This window comes from Phaenicophaeus curvirostris, chromosome 7, assembly GCF_032191515.1.
Source record: "Phaenicophaeus curvirostris isolate KB17595 chromosome 7, BPBGC_Pcur_1.0, whole genome shotgun sequence".
In the NCBI taxonomy this organism is placed as follows: Eukaryota; Metazoa; Chordata; class Aves; order Cuculiformes; family Cuculidae; genus Phaenicophaeus; species Phaenicophaeus curvirostris.
The window spans coordinates 26,567,350-26,586,621 of record NC_091398.1 but is presented as its reverse complement, the minus strand read 5'-3'; the positions used below and the strand labels follow the sequence as shown (position 1 = coordinate 26,586,621).

Here is a 19,272-nt window from a genome sequence, read left to right as displayed (position 1 = left end):
GGCGTTTTGCATTCAAACTCTTGTGTGTGAGGTGCAGCTTGGGAGGCCAGGGTTTGTGCCCCTTGCTGGGAGTGGGGTGGTGTAAAAAGGAACCCACATGAGCACATACTGCCAGCCAGGATGTGAATAGGGAGCAATCAGGGCTTAGCACAGCTCTCTGCTCCCCTGTTTGCCAAACCTGTGGCTGTTGTACCCCTCTTCTGTGCCAAGAGCCAGCCTGGTGCAAAGGCCACTGTTCTGTGCCTCCAGTCTATCCTCCCCATCTCAGTCCCCAGTGCTTTGTTTTCTTAGCAGCACAAGTGTGACCCCAGCACTAAGCAGGTAACGCAGAAACCTCCCGGCTCTACAGCATCCCTGCCTTTCCACCTCACCACACACCAGGGTCTCCTGCAGGGCTCAAAAGGGCAATTGAGCGATGAGGGTTTTGTCTAATGAGCAGCTGGAGGCAGTGGTGATGACGGATCAGGAACAGGGCAGAACAGAGCAGGAACTAAGAGCAACAACCTCCAGGTGAAGGCAGAGGAGAGAAGCTGTACCTGCAGCCTGGATTCATATTCTCTTCTTGGGCTCTGTAATAAACGAGTCTGTGAAATCTGAGCTTGCCTCTTCAGAACTAAGAGATGCCCATACGTGTCTTACACCACTGTGGGGAACCGGTCCCTCTTTCCTAATCGGAACCCTCCAACCCAAATGGTCCTGCCTGCAAGAGCTTAGGACTCCCCCAGTTTCTTGATTTTTGCAAATCCAGCAAAAGCCTGGTTTATCACATTTTCTCCAGCCGTATGAAAGATTCTATCCCTGTGTGTAGCACACAGCTGTTTCTGCATACTGTGAAGCCCAATTCTGTCCACAGTAGGCATTTGTAAAACACTGCCAGATATACACACACACACGCGCACTCCTGTACCAGCGGAAAAATAGGTACCAAGGACATATTAAAAGAATAAATACTTCCTAGAGCAAAGGAGAACAAGTCTCATCCCTGGCTCTACAATTAGCTCAGAAGCAGTTCACTGCCTGTGATATGCATGAAGGATTCTCTGTGCAGAGACCCCTGCTAAAAACTACACACACACACAAACGCAAGCCCAAAATGAGGGGCAGATCACAGCAATTAGGAATTGGAATTAAACTCCCTAAACCCATTTCTGTAAGTTCGTAGAAGACTGCTCTGCATAACATATTCTCCAGTGCTTCGAACAAGAGCATTCCCACCAATTCCCTTTGGGGATTGCTCTCCAAAGACCTTTTGAAGGTTCTGCTCCCTAACACTTATTTTTGTAATTTTCCTTTGTAGAGTTACAACCTGTCACTCGGATCAGCCTAAGCAGCATTTCTGCTTTATCAGCAACTAGTGGAGAAACGTTCCCCGGCTGCAAGCTTCATCCTCCCCTTGCTCAGTACTTGAAACAACGAAGTGGGCTTAGGACTCAGGGCATCTGCCTTTTTCTTTTTATTGTTATCCAAGTCTGAATCAGGGTTCATACCGTAGGTGGAAAACCAGAGTTAACAAAAAGGGGAGGGTGGCTCCAGCTTTAGCTATCACCCTCTCAACAGGTGGATGAATTACTCCTCCCTATATATTATCACTTTTCCCTATTTCTATGAAGAGTAATATACTAAGCAATTATGTATAACACCCTTCTCTATTTCTGTTTGTGATGTGAGCTTATCCCTAGAAGCAGCAGTGGCAAGGGCAGGTTGAACTGGCTTTATTCTGAGGAGGATGATACTGTTGGAGACAAACCAGGAGTGTGGGGCTGTTCCAGCTCTGTCCTCTCCTTATGAATTCCCAATCTGTGCCCACTGCAATATGTCAAAGTGGTCAATGATTATCTGGGCCCTGCTATTTTAAGCCTACTGGGAGGAGTTCTGAGAAAGGATGGAAAAAAATTATTGCCTGTGTATTGCCTTTTACTGCTTGGCATATCTAGGGAGAAAATAAAGACGTCAAGAGCAGTGTTACCCTAGTTGCATGCTGGTGTCAGTGTTTCAGACAGTTGTTTTATCTGTCGTTTATCAGTGCTGGGAGCCTATCCACACGCTGCTACCAAAGCTGCAGCTGCTTACCCACCAGCAGGCAGGCATGGGATCTATTTCCAAGGCCTGTTCTTTTAACCATACATTAAATATAACAAATTTTCCCACCCAGTCTCCTTTGAAGGTAACAGTGCTGGGGATGATGGTGTCATTGGGCCAGGACTGGCCTTCTGGGCTCTTCCAGCTCCAGCTGTGCTGACCTGCATCTGCTGTCTGGGCTGCTCCTGAGCACCAGCTCAGCAGAGAAGACCCACGTAAGCAAGATCCTACTACCACGGCTATTAAAGCAAACATTCGGAAAACCAGTGCAAGCCGTACAGCAAAGCAGGAGGGCTGATGGCAATATTAACACCTGCAGTTTTTCCTCAAGTTTGTGTTTTCCCTGCTCAGGTGTACAAAGTAGTATCAGTCACTAAAATCACTTGTAGGCCCAGTGACCCAGACTAGAGCAGGACAGTGAGAAAAAGCTGATGGAGTCGTCCACAACACAAGGGCTACCTACATCTCTCTAGTTATGCACATGCAGCTGCATGCACATATCTGCCTGGTAGCATTTATCTCAGTTTGTCTTGTTTGGAAAAGAAAACCAGGAATATTTAATTTCAGGTCTTCAACTCAGTCTCCTAAATACACTTAAATCTTCACATTGAATTTAAACACAATAGGAAGTTTTATTATGGCAAATAAATGCCAAATGATGTCTATATTAGGAACATAATTACAGTGGAATTAAATCTGATAGCAAAGAGAAGCCCATTGTTACAGAGCTGGTAAACTTCAATAAACAAGCACTAATGATCACTCTGTCTTCACACATCCTTACAGGAACTGCCCCTCCATGCTTTTAAACCTAAACATGCACGTTACTATCAGCATCGCAAATACTTCCCATGAGCACCCCACCATGTGCGAGCACTGTGCCAGCCAGCAACAGACAACAAGGGACATGAAACAAGTATCAATGAATAAATATGTGTGTATTACACAAAAAATTCTCCAGCATTGTGTGAGACTGATGCAGAGTGTGGACCCAGTGAGGAGTTGGCATAGGTTTCCTGTGGTATCAGGACAGCCCAGGACATGGTTATGTATGGGGCTCTGTGGTGAGGTGCCACACCCCCAGGCACCCTGACAGACCCGGGGGCTGGTGCTGACCCCCATCACTGACTTGGCAGCAGTCTGCTGAGAGGCCTTCCTTGAGGGAGGATCCCCCAATTGGGCAGTTCCCTATAATCTAGGGAACCTATAGGAAAAACTCTGTGAATGATTAAAAGAAATTGTTCAGGCTCCTTGCAGCAACTTTCCCTCCTCCAGATGCCAGCACTACTTCCATACCACCTCTGGGACCAGAACAGGCTCATCTCACAGCTGCCTGCAAGACTGGGCATCCTTGTGGCATGCAGAGGCAGTGCTGCCCTGTGCTAGATGAGATTCGTGTGCTTTGGGGTGCAATGAGTACCCCCCACCCAGGCAGCAAGAGAAAATGCAGCCCAGTAAAGGTATGGAGAAAACTCCCACTCTAGACAATTATTTCTCTTGCTTAGCTGTGGCTTTAAGCCTGTGACTGTCTGGCTGAAGTTTTTGGTGTGGGATCTTGGCCTGACAGATCCCTGGGGCAGGACCACATCTCTGCAGGGCTCTGGCATGGTTGAGATATGGGTCCCTCTCTGGGTCTCCTCATCCCCACAACAGTATGGGTGAGCAGCCACAGCTGGGCATGGCAGCCTGGGGGCTCTGAGATGGGTGTGGAGGGGCTCAGCTTTGCTTTTTCATGGTTTCCTGCGATTTTTTATGGGTATTAGCTATTCTGGCAGCCCTGTGAATGGGGCACTTGTCTCCAACAGGGCGATGACTAATGTAGCAACAAAACGCAGGCATCCTTCTGCCTATAGGCTGGGTGCGAGCAGAAAGACAATTTGGCTTTAATGCAAACAGGAAAACAACAAGCCCCTCTGGGACAATCAGGCACGTTTTGGCAATGTCTGGAAACATGGGCAGTGGTCAGGAGATGGATGTCTCTCACATGTTCCTGAGCTGAGACTCAATGTTTGTTCCAGAGTGAGTTCTGTCTGAAAAGCTATCACATCTGCAGAGCTCCTGATCCTCCGAAAACAGCACAAATTGCCTTTCCACCCACAGAGGCTGCTGCACCTGTGAGGAGCGCAGAGGCTGCCATGCTTTTTCTGTACCTCTCTGATGAAAATAAGAGAGGCTGCAGCCACAGCTGTGGGGATGACAGGGTGGGACCCCTGCAGCCTCCTCCTGCAGAAAAGCTCGTCCCACCGCTACCATAAATGATGTGTCTTTCTGGCTGAGCAGCTGCTGCCCACAACCTTCAGCTTTACCACAACCATGGGGAATTTAAAGTGATCTCTGCTCCTTCCCATCTCCAGCGTTTCATGTCTGTTACTGCTGCTGGGACAGACGGCAGCTCGGAATTTGGCAGGGGGGTGGAGAAGCAGGGGGGAAGGAGTTCTTTTTTTCTGAGCCTTGTGTATCCCCACAGGGCTTCTGGTAATTTTTGTCACTGCAGAGCAAAGGGACCATAACCCCATCCAGCCTGCTCACCAGGCTATCAGGGAAGCTTGCCATGTTTTAAGCCAAAAGATCTTTTCTTTGGTTAAAGCAGATGACTCGGGAGGCTCAGCTGTGCTGGAGGCAGACAGCAGGCAAAACCTCTGTGCCCCTATACCAAACAGGTATAGGGATTTGGAGCAGAGGCATCGAGCTGGTCCCCATTCCAAGGGCTGTGCCGTGGTCAGCAGAGCACAGGAAAGCCCCTAAAAGGCCCTGAGCTGCACCATGGCATTGGCTGTCCTCTTTACCAAACTGCCTTGCTTCTCCTCTGCCACCTCTGAGCGGGATGTTCAAAAGCAAGACTCCCCACAGTGTGTCCTGTGTGCCTCCATGGAATCCTCACCACTTATTAAGAGGTGCTGCTGGCAGCCTCCATGCTCCCCCCACAGGGTAAGAAGCCAGGCAGGAGCAAGGATGGGTCTCCTCTGCACACAGATCAGTTCTTGACCCAGCCAGGGAGCAGAAAAAAGGCTGGCTTTTTCCCCCTCCCTTAATTGCTAAAATCCGATGAGCTCTGCAGATTAGGAGGACTGGCGAGAGACAAATGAACACAAGGAATAAAAGAATAGGGGAGAAAAGAAGGAAAAGTAGGAAGAGGCTTGAGAAGTCCTCGGTGCAGAAAGCCCAGCGCATTACAAAGTGTTGGCTCTGCCGCCCTCAGAAAGGAGCCTTCGCGGCAGTGACTCATCCTCAGAGCAGTCTAGAGTGGTGGCTCTGCCCTCGCTCCTTCACTGATTTTGAGAGGAAGGTGATTGAACAAAGCTCCACAGAGCTTAATGTGAGCTGTCAGGGCACATGTGCGCTGGGGCATGTGTGCGCAATGCCTCAGAAACAGAAAAGCAAAGCAGGAACACTGCAGAGTTTAATGTGAAATATTTGGACATTGCTCTACCTGTTCCCATTAATAAAAGCTAAAAAAGGCGCTTAACATAGGCTAGGGCAGTTTCAATATTTAGCTTGTTAACTTGCACATGCGTTTGCCTGTATGCAGGGATATTCCACCAGCTCTGGGCACAATCCTGGTAAAGGCTAAAGGGAGCTTGTACAGGTAGGACCATGTATCTCATGGCTTAGCATCAATTTCCTTCAAGGGGAAGCAAGTTAGAGGAGCAGAAAGCCTATATTTTTGTGAGAAACAGAGAATCACAGGGTATTTTTTTGTGCAGTGGGCTATGGAGGACTTTAACACATGCTTTCAGGCCAGTGAAAGGTGAAGGGCACAGAGCCCTACAACGCAGGTCTCAGTCAGCTGTGAAAGGGGGACAGCATGAAAAGGGATGCTGGGGGCCTGGGACAGCCACTTCTGGGGAGGTGAGAGGGGAGGACAGTTCCTTAGGGTCTCTTTAACTGAGAGATGCTGAGCTCTATCTCTGTGTGCAGGTCTTGCCAACAGATGGGCTGTGCTGGGAGTAGATTCCTCTGGACAGGAATCCTGACCCATTAGCTCTCCTCAAAGCAAAAAATACAGCAAGCACAGGGATCTGCAAACACTCCTGCCATGCTGTTGCTGCCACCAGTGAACCCAAGAAGAAGCTGAGACTGATCCTGCCTCGTGCCCAGCAGATCAGGCTGTTCTGCATTGTGCGATGCAGCAGAAGCACTTTACTGACTTCAGAGAGGAGAAAACATGAACCTTGACTTTCTGCAGGTGTTTTTCTACAGCAGTTTGCGCCAATGGTATCCCTGGCTGTATTTCTCAGCAAAATCTAAGCCCTCAGTTTGCAGGGTCTGGGCAGTTAGGTGGTGTCTCCCTGCTGTGCCCCGTCAGGCCATCACACCTCTGTGGCACAAACCATTGAGCTCACCCAGCTCCCACATGACTGGAGGTTGGAAGTGACTTGCCCCCTGCTCTGCTCACTGAAACAAGCTTTGTACTTTGCACCTTTACAGCTCCACTGCCTTTTTTCAGCAGAAGCCCTTTCAGATAGCCAAGCTGCATGCAAATATACTTCCTAAAGTCAGAGAACACCCTTCCTAGAAGATCAAAAACAAATCAATAGAAAAGGCAACTAGTGAACCAATGCTGCAAAGGACCGTACCACCACCTATATGCACCATCACCAAAACCACACCTGCAAACGGCCCCACCATCCCGTTTCCCTGGCACAGGGAAGCAGACACCAGCCTGAGCCGGCTGCACACAAACCTGTGCACAGAGAGCAGCCCCAGCCCAGCTGTACCACTGCAGCCATTGCTCCAGCAGCTACCACACAGGCTCTTGGCCAGTCTCAGCTATACCACCAAAATAGGAGAAGTTTGCGAAAACCTATTCCACCAGAATAGTCAAACCTTGCCTGAAATATGGAATAACAAAGAATTTTCAGGAATTACTTATCAATAGCTCAAGGAGCAGAGAGCTTACAATATATAGATCATATGGGGATTTATTTGCTTTTCTCTACGGAAGGATTTCCACAAGAAAAATAACTTTACTTAGGTGTTTTAGAGCCCTCTTCATCCTAATGTCATAGAACATGCGTTTGATTAGCTGATTTAAGTAATTCTTACTACATGTTGCTCAGTTGCAAGACATCAAAAGGCAAGCATCTCAAATATCACCTGCTGTGCCTCATCAGGTGTGATAATAGCACCGATTAAGTGAAGAGCCTTCACTGCACAGAAATCACAGCGCTGCGCATGTGAAATCAAGATACCTGAATATCCCTGAGCACTTGGGTGTTACAGTGAGTTCAGCTCCAGACTTGTCCTGAATACAGAGCAGAGCTGTCTCAGCGTCCCAGAGAATAAATGTCCTAGTCAGTACCCCTGGACTTCCACTCAGAGTATTGAAGCTTTAAACTTGAGAGATTTGCTGTAGACCACATCCACTTTGTGACCTAGAGCAATCTGTTTTCTTCTGGAAGAGAAATCCACTGTTGCTTCACTCTGGCTCTTTTTAATTAAAAAGAAAATTATTTCAGACAATACTTAGATTTATTCTGTGTGAGATACAAAAGTGAGGTCAATTTTGCTCCCTAGCATGCTGGGGTAAATCTGATGCGACTCCATGAAGCCAAACAGCTCTTCAGCACAAATCAAGTGCCCTTAAGTTATGCCTTGTTGTAATAAATTTTCAACCAATTAATGAGGTTTTCGATTAAATTTTTTTTGTACAAATTGCTTTTTCACTAGAAAAAGCCTTAGCTAAATAGAACTCTTCTAAATATACAGCTTCTTTTTTATGGAAAAAAAAGGATAGCAATTATTCCTTATTATCTCTAATCCTTAGGGACCTTCACCTTTTTACTTCTTCCGTCCTCATCAGATCCATCAATACACATTTTAAAAGTTCAAAGTATAAAGTTAATGCTTTCAGAATGCAAGTACCATATAATGCAATTCTTATCAGAGACGTGCTCATAATTCAGCAAATTGAACTGTGCAGCTACTTCCCTGGGAAGCTGTTCATAAAGATACTCAGCTAATGGCCATTTCAGAAAACACTATGCCATCAGCTGCTGAGGAGCAGTCATGGAAAATCCACAGAAATGGATGCTGGTCTGACTCTCCAGATGATAGATCCCACTTTTAAAGACAGGGAAACAAACAGAGCAATAGACTTTGTTCTTATTTTTCCCCAAGAAAGCTGAAAACCTCTTCAACATAAGAGCTGAGAAAATCTTTATTCTGTAATATTTGCCTCATTTTCCTGCTTTCTTCACAAATGAGAAAATGGCCAGGTGCTGCTGGCAACCTCACAGCAGTGAGATGCTTCTTCAAGAGCTGTTTTGTGCCAGCACTGTCAGCTTATCGATGGAGGGAAGTGGAAAATGATGGCACTGCAGTATTTAGGGGTTCCTGTTTGCCATATTACCCTCAGGTGACCTCCAGCCAGGATCGAGGGCAGCAGGGTGGGGAACTGGAGGAGATGTGTGCACGTTCAATAAATGAAGCCAATAAGGTGAAGTCCGAACTGCAAAGCGTGTCTCCAGTACTCAAAGGCAGCATTTCCCAGTGGGGAGCAGAGACAGAGATTTGGCAGGAAGGGCTGCCCCAGCAGGTCTGGATGGGGATGGTTATGCAGGAGCTTTTCCTGCTCCACCTGGGCTGAGCAGGACCAGCAGCTCAGAGATGGAAACCCTCCAAAGCCCTGTCTGTCTCAAAAACCCTTTGTGTCTCCTGCTGCATGGGGCAGCACTGGGATGGGGGTGGCCACTGGTCTGGGTGCACCTGAGGGCAGCCCAGTGCTGGGTTTAAATCAGAAGTAGTGGAGAGGTGGTGAAGTGGGAGACAGCACGTCACACACAGGGCTGCTGCAGCGGCTGGGGAGCTGCGATATAAAATAATGAGCACAGTTTATTTACTTTTAGCTTCAGTATTGCTGCAGGACTGAGCCGTTTCATTAAGACATGGCCTGATCAGCTTTTCCTTTCTGCCTCCTGGACTCAAGGAGAAGAATATGCAATTACAAAGTTCACCCATGTAGAGCCCTTCAATTACTGGGTAACTCTGTTATAGCTTTTCCAAATGTTATGAGACTCGTGCAGTAGGACATGACATCTGAAGTAATTCATTTCTCATCTGCTGATTAGCAGAAATTAAAATGGGTCTCAGAACATCCCAATTTATGTGAGATCAAGTTCCTTGTTACTACAAAGTGTCTTAGTGGAAAAGGCATTTCTTTTTAAGATCTCAGGCAGTCCTGCAAGCAGAGATGCTGAACAAAAATATACAAAGGCGAAGGTGCAGGGGAGAACAGAGGCCCTTAGGGACCATGGGTGGTGGAGCTCTAGAGCTTTGCCTTCCAATCTTGCCATAAGGTCGCTTAAATGTTTGGCGGAAAGTCAAAATGCTTGTTGGCACAAATGTGCACTGGAGGCAGAGGTACCTCTCTTGGAAATGATGCAGTTACAAAGTGAGGCTGCCTTTACTGGCAGTGAGCTAAAAACCAGTCATAAATATAAGTGTTTCTTCAGCAGGTATCTGTCGAGCTGGTGGGTGGAGCAGCAGCAAAGCGGCTGCCTGCAGGACGCACTTGTGCAGCGATGATGGATACTGTGCACAAACCCAAAGAGCCACCACTGGTAATACCTCTCTGATGGGATCTGGGGAAATACCCGTGGGACTGGGGTGGGAGGTGTCTGCAGGGCTGGCAGCTCAGGGTCATGCCTGTGAGAGTCAAGCGACTGCGGATTAGACGGGACAGCCAGCGGCAGCACAGAGCAGCCAGAGCAAGGGATGGGATGATGGAGGGCATAAAAGCAGGGAGTTTCAAACCACTTGTCTATGCCAAGAGCAGCCACATTGCCCCTTCGCTTGCTTTCTACTTTCAAGGCATCAGGGGTTGCTGGAACAGTAGGTGGAGTCCCCTGGGAAAAGGCTGAGACCAAAAGGCAGGCAAGCACGCTCTCGCTGACTCTCAGCACCACCTTCCCCTCGCTAGGAAGCATGGTCCAGAGCTCATAAATCTGCAGGCCCACTTAGTTGAAGTGCAGCAAAAATAAAGCATAGGAAAGGAGAATAGGCAGCTTAATCCCCAAATCCCTTTGCCTTGCGTAACAACTTTCCAGCTGAGAGCAGCTCAAGAGGATAGAGCTGAAGGAGCTGAAGGAGCCGGCAATACTGGCTGCACTGTCCCTGAGGGAAGCTGCACAACATTAATTCTGATTTTTCAATGCTGCCCTGACCAAAGGTCTCCTGTATAAGAAGCTGCATGAATGCATGTGTTTTAGTCTTTGCCTGCATATACATCCTGGTGAAAAGCCTTGTTGCATTCTCCTACCCCAGCTAGGGAAACAGACACAGCGACATGTGTATATATGAAGTGCCAGGGCTCTGAGGTTTTGGCACTGTCACTGTAAAGACATTAAGATTACATACAGCTGATTTATTATCTGACTCTGCAATAACCTTTTGAAGATATACTGATTGGCAATTTGCATATGAACAAAAACATTAGCATTAAAGCAATGTCAGATATTATGCATGGCTATGTTCCACTCCAGAGGTGGCCGAATTTCACAGTGGCCAAATCATCTGTATCCTTCAGCATGAAAATCTACCCCACTGAAATATGAATTATTATCCTCACTGTTGCTGGTCCTTCTTGTGCTTTCTCAAATTGCTTCTGCTCCCTCCCCATGGGATTTGCTGTATCAGTTACAGAACAGTTTGTGCTATGTGAGGTTCATCCTACTGCACCTACATGATGTTACTTAATTTGGTGAACTACATCCAGTCAGACTGGCTGCAACGGGCCTTCCAGCATCCTCCTTTAGCTAGGGGATAGGCTGTGTTCCTCTGAAACAGCACATCTTATCTGTAGCTTATCGAGCTGCACAGAGACACCATGCTACCACTCTCTCCAGTGGTGGAGATTTTCTTGCCTGTCTCATCTGAAGTCAGCTTTTAGGATGGGATTGTCCTTTATACCCACCCAGCTGCTCTACTCCACTTTTTGGTGCACCAACCTAACAGCAACATGGAAACATGATGCTTGGTCGGCCCGCCTCCCTGATGATGACCTGCTGTCTTCTGGCACAACTGGTTAGTCCTTCCTTCACTTTTGATCCTGCTGCAAGCAGCTGGCATGCAAGACAGTCACCAACTGGCACATTAGAGACAAAAGACAAAAGAGGGATGCTGTTCTCATCACTTTGGCTTGAGAGGCATGGGTGCAAACGGGCCAGGGCTGGAAGTCCCAGGGGTCAAGATCTTTAAGTGCAATGTTCTTGGGCTTTGTTATGCTAAGAAGATTTTAAGAGGCTTGTAAAAGTTTCTGCTTTTATTCCCCCCCTCGCCCCCAGCCCTCGCAGAACTGGGGTTGGTACAGAGATGAGCACAGAAATGACCACTATTCACAGATGCACATTAACTGGAAGAAGTCCCACTACCTGTTGAGATCTGTGTTCAGAGCAGGGTAGTGTGTAATCAGCTACTCATCTGCTCTCTGGTGCTGAACACTGAGAATTTGTGTCTGCAAAGCTGAAAGCAGTCAAGCAAGACTAAAGAAACTCATTACCCAGCTATCACCCTTCATGGTGATGCTCTGGGAATGGAAAATATCTGCAGCAGCTGGTGCTCCTCATGGGCTGCAGTACTGGGAGGTACAGCCATCTGAGGTTGTCACGGGCAGAGCAGGTCCCGACCCCATCTCTCCTTCCTGCAACTCCACTGATGACATCCCATTGAGTTTGGGACAATCATCCTGCTAGGATACTTGCTCTGTGTATCAGGGTAATGACTCCTATCCACCGCACATGGCCAACTGAAGACTTCATTTATCTGCATTTCTTAAGGACTGTGAGATCTTGAATAAACAGGGCCATGGAAAAGCAAATGATTAAACGTGGCTGGCCACCGGTCTGCATGGAAATCGATCTTCAAAGCTTTGCTGCTTTAGTAGTCAGAGTGTATCCCAGCTTTGAGCACTAGGGCAGCTCATGTCTGCTCTGGAATAAGGTCCCCTCCCTTCTGGCAGCCCTGTTCACCTGCAGGGGTGTTTATGTGTCCTTCAGAGCCCTCTGCCAGCATTATATGAAAGCAAACCAAGCATTTGAGGGAAAAGAAATTATCCTACTACTGCTCATCCACCCTATCAGGGGGCTTTTTATTCGAATCCTCAGTCTCATTCAAATCTTTCCGTGTTTTTGCTAAAAGGAATGGCCGGTGGGAGATGATTGTTAATTTTTAAATTAATTTCAAAAATGAGTACTTCCAGCTGCTGTGCAAGCCCCCATGAAATGCCGGTGCTCAGTGAGGTCCCTGGCTTCAAGCATGGCAGGGTGGGATTGAGGTGCCTCAGCAGAGACACAGCACCTGCATTTGTGGTTCCTGCCTAAACCATCTGCCTTCATCTCTCATATCCACACATTTCCACAGGCAGTAAATTCACTTAGAGATTTTTTTTTTGACAGGCAGTGAGCGGGAAATGAAACCAGTGGTGCCTGACGGCAAGGGTACTTGCAATCATCCCAAGAAGTTGGAGGACTTCTGACAGCCGCAGGGCCTGTCAGGTGGAAATACTCCTTCTGCGTCCTCCAGATCCTCTCCTTTTTGTTATTGGCCACTATCCCTGGGCTCTGCCAGCAGCCAGGAAAGCTGAGCAGGATCTCCAGTGGGACCGGCATCCTGGGCTTCACTGTTGAGGATCTCCAGCAATCTTGCCCTCCTGCTCCTGGGAGGACAGCAATGCTTTTGAATTTTTAATTTAATTTATTTTCTTTCATTTCTTTGGAGATGTCGGAGATGAAAGTCTGCCCAGTAACAGCGCTGATGAACACAAGCACACAGGGGGAAGGTCTTGAAATAAGCTCTGCTGCACTGCCACGTGTTTCAGGGATGGCTCCATTACAGACAGAGAGAAGAGTGCCCAGTTCTCTCCTGACTAGCTTATTTTCTGGTTAAATTCCCTGCTAATAAGAAAAAAAAAAATACAAGCCTGCGGCTATTGGATCTGCTTGTCATTACAGGGGCGAGCTCACCTCCCCCCTTAGCTGATTAGATTGCAAGGGAACAGGGACATAAGCTAAGTGAGAGTTTCCCCAAGGTGAGCCAAAAATATGGGCATGTTTGTCACTGTGGAGATAATTTTATTTGCACAGCCTGCAGGTAACTCAGGCATGTGAAAGCAACACTGGGCGCTCGGGCTGGAGCGCATGACAAGGAAGGCAGAGGAGAAGCGGTCACCACGGTATAATGTGACGAAAGGGAGCAAGGTGTGAAGCTGCAGAGGAAACAGAAACACAGAGAGCTGTGGTGTGAGGAGTAAACACAGGCTGGCAGCACGGGCTCAGCCCTGCCTGGTGCTGCATGTGTGCTGGCCACACTCGATAGCAATGATGTCTGTGCAGAAACAGCAAGGCAGCAACCCAGGGAGGTTTGTTATTTGGTCTTCCCCATGAGGCAGGGATAAAACGCTGCTAGGACTGAACGTGTCAAAGTCACATCATCTCAAGCCTGCCAGCAGATCTGGTCCTGCTTCGACCTAGGTGATGCTTTGCCTATCTGCTTCAGACCTTGGGATTTCAAGGCTGATTAACTGCTCACCATCCCAGGGCACGAGTCCTTAAGAGAAGGGCTTTGCACTGTCCCCAGCTTTGTCCAGCCCCTTGCATGTTGTTTTCCAGAAGTAAAACCAGTATTTTCCCTGCACTAACTCCGAAACAAGCTCAGATACGCAACAGCAGTCTCTCAAATCTACTGGACTGAGTCGACCATAACCTTCCTCTTCTCCCTCTCTGCTCTTTACGTGACCTTCCTACACTAATTTCCTTCTCACCCCATACTGTCAGGAGTAGATGACAAGAGACGCCTGCATGTGCTATGCCGCATCCACCTGAACTGTTCTCTGAGGAGAAACATCATAGGGTGCAGCTGTGAAGGATAATGGGGGCAATATATGGGGACAGACACTGGGAGAGAGGACCTACAAGGGGAATGTCATTGTGCATCACTGGTGCAGGTGTATCCAGGCTTTTTGCACATCGATAGTTATGGAGATTGTCACACGCAGAAAAGCTTCCCTGTTCCCACCAGGCAGTGTGGGGAGGTTCCTAAAGTGCCCTGGAGCATGGAACAGTCCTATTACAGCCTTTCTTTTTACCTATTAATATTGAATTAAAAGTAAAAGCATCCTTGCTCTAGTAGAAAACATTTCCAGGAGCCCAACTTACTAAAATATAGTCTGGGGAGAACCTTAGGCTTCTCCAGCTCAGAACTCCTTAGCAGGGATCGCACAGCATCACAACCTACCTGCAGCTGCCGCAGCACTGCACCTTTCCAACAGGCATTCCAGGACTTCTCCTGCTCAAGCCTTCTCTTTAATCCCAGCGTCACCAGGACTGGAGCTTCCATAGCCGAACTGCTTCTCAGAGCCACTGTGAGGAGCTAGTTTTTAAGCCTCTACTAAGGCAGAGAGGTGGCTGGGCATGGGTTTTCTATGGGTTCCCCAGACATCTGGGAAGTTTTTGCTGCCTCTTTTGTGCTGCACTTCGCAACTGTGTGGCTGTGTGCTTGGCCAGCTCTGCAGATCTGGCTGAAAACCATCCTGGGAAAAACTTTAGTCTTTGATGGGGCCAGGCAGGGATGACCATAGAAGGGAACCAGTGCTTGGAAGCAGGGTGGAAGGAGGTTATGCTCTCTTTCAGACAGCAATATTATGGCTTTGATTTGGCTTGAGTGGGTTGTGGTATGTTACTCTGAGTCTGCAGAATTGTTTTCCCTGGTAGAGTGACAATGCTTAATGTTTAATAACAAAATACAAACTAACTTTTTTCCTAAATCACAGCTGCTGTCATTGGGAAGAAAAATAGTTGCAGTGACCAGAGCACACCCAAGCCCACCATTCCATCAGAGACTTTGCTCTCCCCCTGCCAGGCTGGGCAGCCCCAGGGGTCATTTTGGAGCCCTTGGGATAGATTTATTGGTCCTGGTCCACAATGCAGCTGGGTGCAAATAGGAACATGAGCTCCGAACTGATGTGACTGAGACTTCTCCAGTATCCCTCCTTCCTCTGACTGTTTCCCAGGTACAAAATCTCTCAAGAGCAGATTAATGGCTGTATGTGAGCAGGCAGCTGGTGTAAGCTTTTTAACTTGATCGCTTAACACATTTATTTTTAACTTTTTGTGACTCAGAAGCCCTTCACATTCTTCTAGTCCCTACAGGATAGTTTCTGCTTATGTTTAACTCCCTTACTCTTGCCGTGTTTTAGGGTCCATACTTGTCCCCTCTCCAATCAATATGAATAGAGACATTCAGTCAAGGGGGTGAAGGGGGCATGTTTTCTCACCAGAGAGATGATACAATTCTGACTTTTTACTTCCCTGATCCTCAGGAGTTCAAGAGAAGATCTCAAAGATAAAAATCAGCATTTTGTCAATGAACCACTGTGTCTCTCAGGTTTAAGGCTCACAATAACAGAGCTGCTCACCCCTGGTTTTGGTCTGTGCTCAGCATCCTTCCCTCTCTCCATTTGGGACTTGCAGCCTTTCCCTCCTCTTTCTAACCCCCTGCTACTTCATGGGGACTGCTTACCCTCACCTCTTTCTGTACAGCCAGGTTAATCCAGAGCCTCTGTACCTGGCCTGTACTCGTCATAGGCTTTTCTGTGAGGCAGACTAGTTTTCACTTCTATCAGCCCTGCTGCTAAAAGCTGTTACTGGTCTCCACAAACCTTGCTGTGGACTATGGGTTTGCACAGAGAACGGCATCTCCTTGCCTCACCCCTGGGCTCAGGGAAACATGCTGTTGCCACCCAGCAGCCTTTCACAGTAGACACACACTTCTTTTCTGTGGTTTTGCTGTAATTTCATGTCATGAAGTGGTCCCAGGCAGCACTATCTTTAAAAACTTTTTTTCTTGCCAGCATGGCAGGATAAGACCCTGTGAAACTGAAGGCTGAGACTCTAGAAAACAATTACAAAATCTGTACCCCAAAGAACACCCACTTCCTCCAGATAATTCCGTGTCTTTCTTCATACATTAAGAAAACTCTCTTAACCTGTATTACCAGAGAAACAAGCACTGCCAGCAGCAGGCTGGAGATACTGTTGGGTTCTTTGGGATGCTTTCCTTAAGGGCAAAGATTTTCTTTTTTTTCTACTCTCCTGAATGTCTCATTAGAACCTATTTAGGTGGAAACCGTACTTATTTCACTTGGGAGGCACTCAGAGCTGTCTGCCACATAAGCGCTATCTACCTGAAACTATTTTGAAGGATACTCCTCTGCAATTCAACAGTAATTGTAACAAGATCACCCAGGTGTATTAGCAAACTGGGAGCTTTGCTGAGCAATAATATTAAATGAGCAATAAGCTGTTTACCAATTTGAGATTTACTTGTTCCCTCACGCGCGTGTGTGTGTGAGTTTGGAGCTGGTTGCTTTCAGTGATTGTGGCTGATTTGAGAATGGCTTGTCCTGAATCAGAATCAGAAAACCTAAGGGAGTTCAGCACAGAGGAATGTGCTAAAAGTCAGCAAAAAGGCTGGAGAGGGACAGGTAGCCACACTGTGCTCATGGTCCACTGAAAGCTTCAAGATCAGGGAGGGAGAGTTCATTTGGCAAAGTTCAAGGAGAAGCAATAGGAGAAAGGGAACAAAATTCCCCCAAATGACGAGGTGCCACCTTAGCCTTGATGATAACCTCCTGGGTGGGGAAGCGTCTTCCCCTTGCACTGACTCTGTTCTAGCCTTGGTGTGTCTGTCGTAAGCCACACCGCTTCCACCATTCTGTGGATGCCTTTTCTGGATCACTTCTGTATCAGGAATAATAAACTTTTATCCTTGTAGCCAGAGGGGAAAAAAAGCCTAAAAGCATTCAAGAGAGGCTCTTTCTGAAATAGCACAACAGGCTTTGACTTTAGAGGAAGGAGTTTCTTCGGTGCAGAAGTTTTTGTTGCCTTGTGCTGTAGCTTGATGGTGTCTCCTTAGACCAAGAACTGGGAGCCTCCAGCCCAACCACAGAGCAGACCATGATAAGCAGATCCAAGCTATGGGGAGCGTCCCTGTGCCAGTAGCCAGCCACACATCTTCTCTTGCTAACTGAAGTAAATGTCTTTATATTAAGAAACTGGAGCCTGCTTTGAACACAAGGATATAAGATTTAAGAGATCACTTCAGCAGTCAGCTCCAGCCTCCTGTTATTGCATGTCATATAAATTTGCTCATAAATGTGCTCTGCTCCATTATAAAATCAGTTCAATTTAATGCCCCAGCTCCTTCTGGAAAGCTCCTCCAAACCTCCCTACTTGGTTACTTAGAAACTTGCTTACGATTTTCACTCTAAATTCATTCCAGCTCTGTCTATATTAAACATTTTTGTTGCAAAATAATTTGGGGAGCTTGCACAGATGTTTTTCCTGCCAAGAATTCCCCCTCTCTTGTGTATTTACAGGAATAAATCAGGTCCCCTGTCAGCAGTTTCTTCTTTCTGGACTCCCAAGCTCCTGCTCATGTGACCACCTTGCTGTGTTTATGCGTGTAGCCTGGTTTTGCACTGCTTCAAGGTTGAAGGCCTCCCCTTTAAGCATGGGTGGTCTGGTCCTTGCACTATCTCAGCCTAGCCCTTCTCATGGCCAGACACACAGGAATCAATATTGCATGAGAGCTGTGGTGGACACCCTGTTCCCCATCATGTTGCAGGACCACATTTGTCTTTTTGAGCCTAGAAGCATTCTAGTCATTCAAAATCACTGCATGTTCAACGGTAATGCCGAGTCTTTATGTTACAGACTCACAGATAACAGACTCCCTCAAGGAGCTCAGTTACCTTCTCTCTGTTCCAGGGGCGGAGATGTCAGACACAAGGAAAGAGATCTTTCTGCTTCTGATGTGTTCAGGACTTCACAGCAGCAAGTGCAGGAATATTATTTACATCAAAAGGCATATACTGGAGCCTTGCAAGATGAGCCTGTTGGAGGTGGAAGCCTCACAAGTTTATCAAATTTCTAATATTAGGGACTATATTAGGGATTTATAACAGGGTGCCACACCTTTGATATTGTCCCACACTAGATCAGCAACAATTCTGCACAAGTTTTGTCTGGGACTAAGCAAAAGCACAAGTGAGATGAGTATTTCCTTCAGCAAAAAAGAAACCCTCAGTATCCCTCGTCTGCATTTCCCTCCAAGACTGGGGGCACAGCAAGCACTTTCATGCAGTGATGCTCTAAACTGTGGAGCTGGGAGGGGGAGGACTGACCCATTGGTGACAGCGCTGGGAGAACTTCCACTTCTCTTTAATAGCAGAATTTCTTTGTTTCCTGCTCATCAGTTGAAATATTGTATTGTCCAAACAATTCATTACAAAAGGGAATTAAACAAACAGCTCCTTTTATTATCCACAACAATTGTTTTATTCCTGGGAAACCTTTTGGGCTGCACTGTAATTTAATGGGCATAGGCCAAATGTACCGATTAAGTAAATGTATCTAAATTTACTCACTCGGTGCAACAAAAGAGAGCTTAACCTTGCAACAATGGGATTTGAATGACAGGTACTTTTGAGAGGCAGGTCAGGATATGAGGCCAAATAAAAACCCATCCTGGGGAAACCTGTTGCCCTGTTCCTCTATCCCTCTCCAACTGTTCCTGCATGTGGGGAAGAGTGCTGAACTGGAGGCAGAGGTTCAGACCTCTAAAATACACTCAGTGCCATTCACTACAAGGCAGTCCTTCTCCCAGGTTTGCTCAGGCTGGCTGTGGCAACAGCAATGTCACACCATAACCTCAGGATCACAGGATGCCCAAGAAGGAAGTCTTATGTGTGTTCTCTGCCACAAGCTTTTTCAAGGCTATGGTTATTTTCAGACCTCACCCTACGAAGCCAGTGGAAGGTTGCAGACACAGATCTCTGAGTGCTTTCTAGATCCCTTTGGTGCATCACCCCCCTACGAGCACATCAGAAGTGGTGCTTTACTACTGCTGCTAGAAAAGCAAAAAGGAGGTGAATGTGTTTTGTAGAACTTCGGCTTTTGCAGAAGAAGAACATAATCCCCAAGCTGATGTTTGAAGTCCCCCATGGACTGGATGAACTTTGCCTTTGGGTTTCAGCGCAGCCCATATGACCTATCCCATGAATGTGTCTGGTGGCTAGCTCGGTGGCTGACTAATGGAGATCAGCTAACTGTGCTTATTTCACAGTGAGACATCTCCCATGTCGCAGCAAAGGAAAAACCTGATTCACGGTGATGCCTGTTTCAGCTGTGGTGCCTG

General features: G+C 47.2%; 2 protein-coding genes across 3 annotated transcripts in view; one reads left to right on the top strand and one right to left on the bottom strand.

Moving 5' to 3' along the window:
* The window catches only part of RPL37A (ribosomal protein L37a), a 239,101-nt gene that overhangs the window by 101,122 nt on the left and 118,707 nt on the right, over positions 1-19,272 (top strand). The window lies entirely within an intron of this gene.
* The window catches only part of MARCHF4 (membrane associated ring-CH-type finger 4), a 101,866-nt gene that overhangs the window by 33,229 nt on the left and 49,365 nt on the right, over positions 1-19,272 (bottom strand). The gene's annotated exons all lie outside the window — the stretch shown is intronic.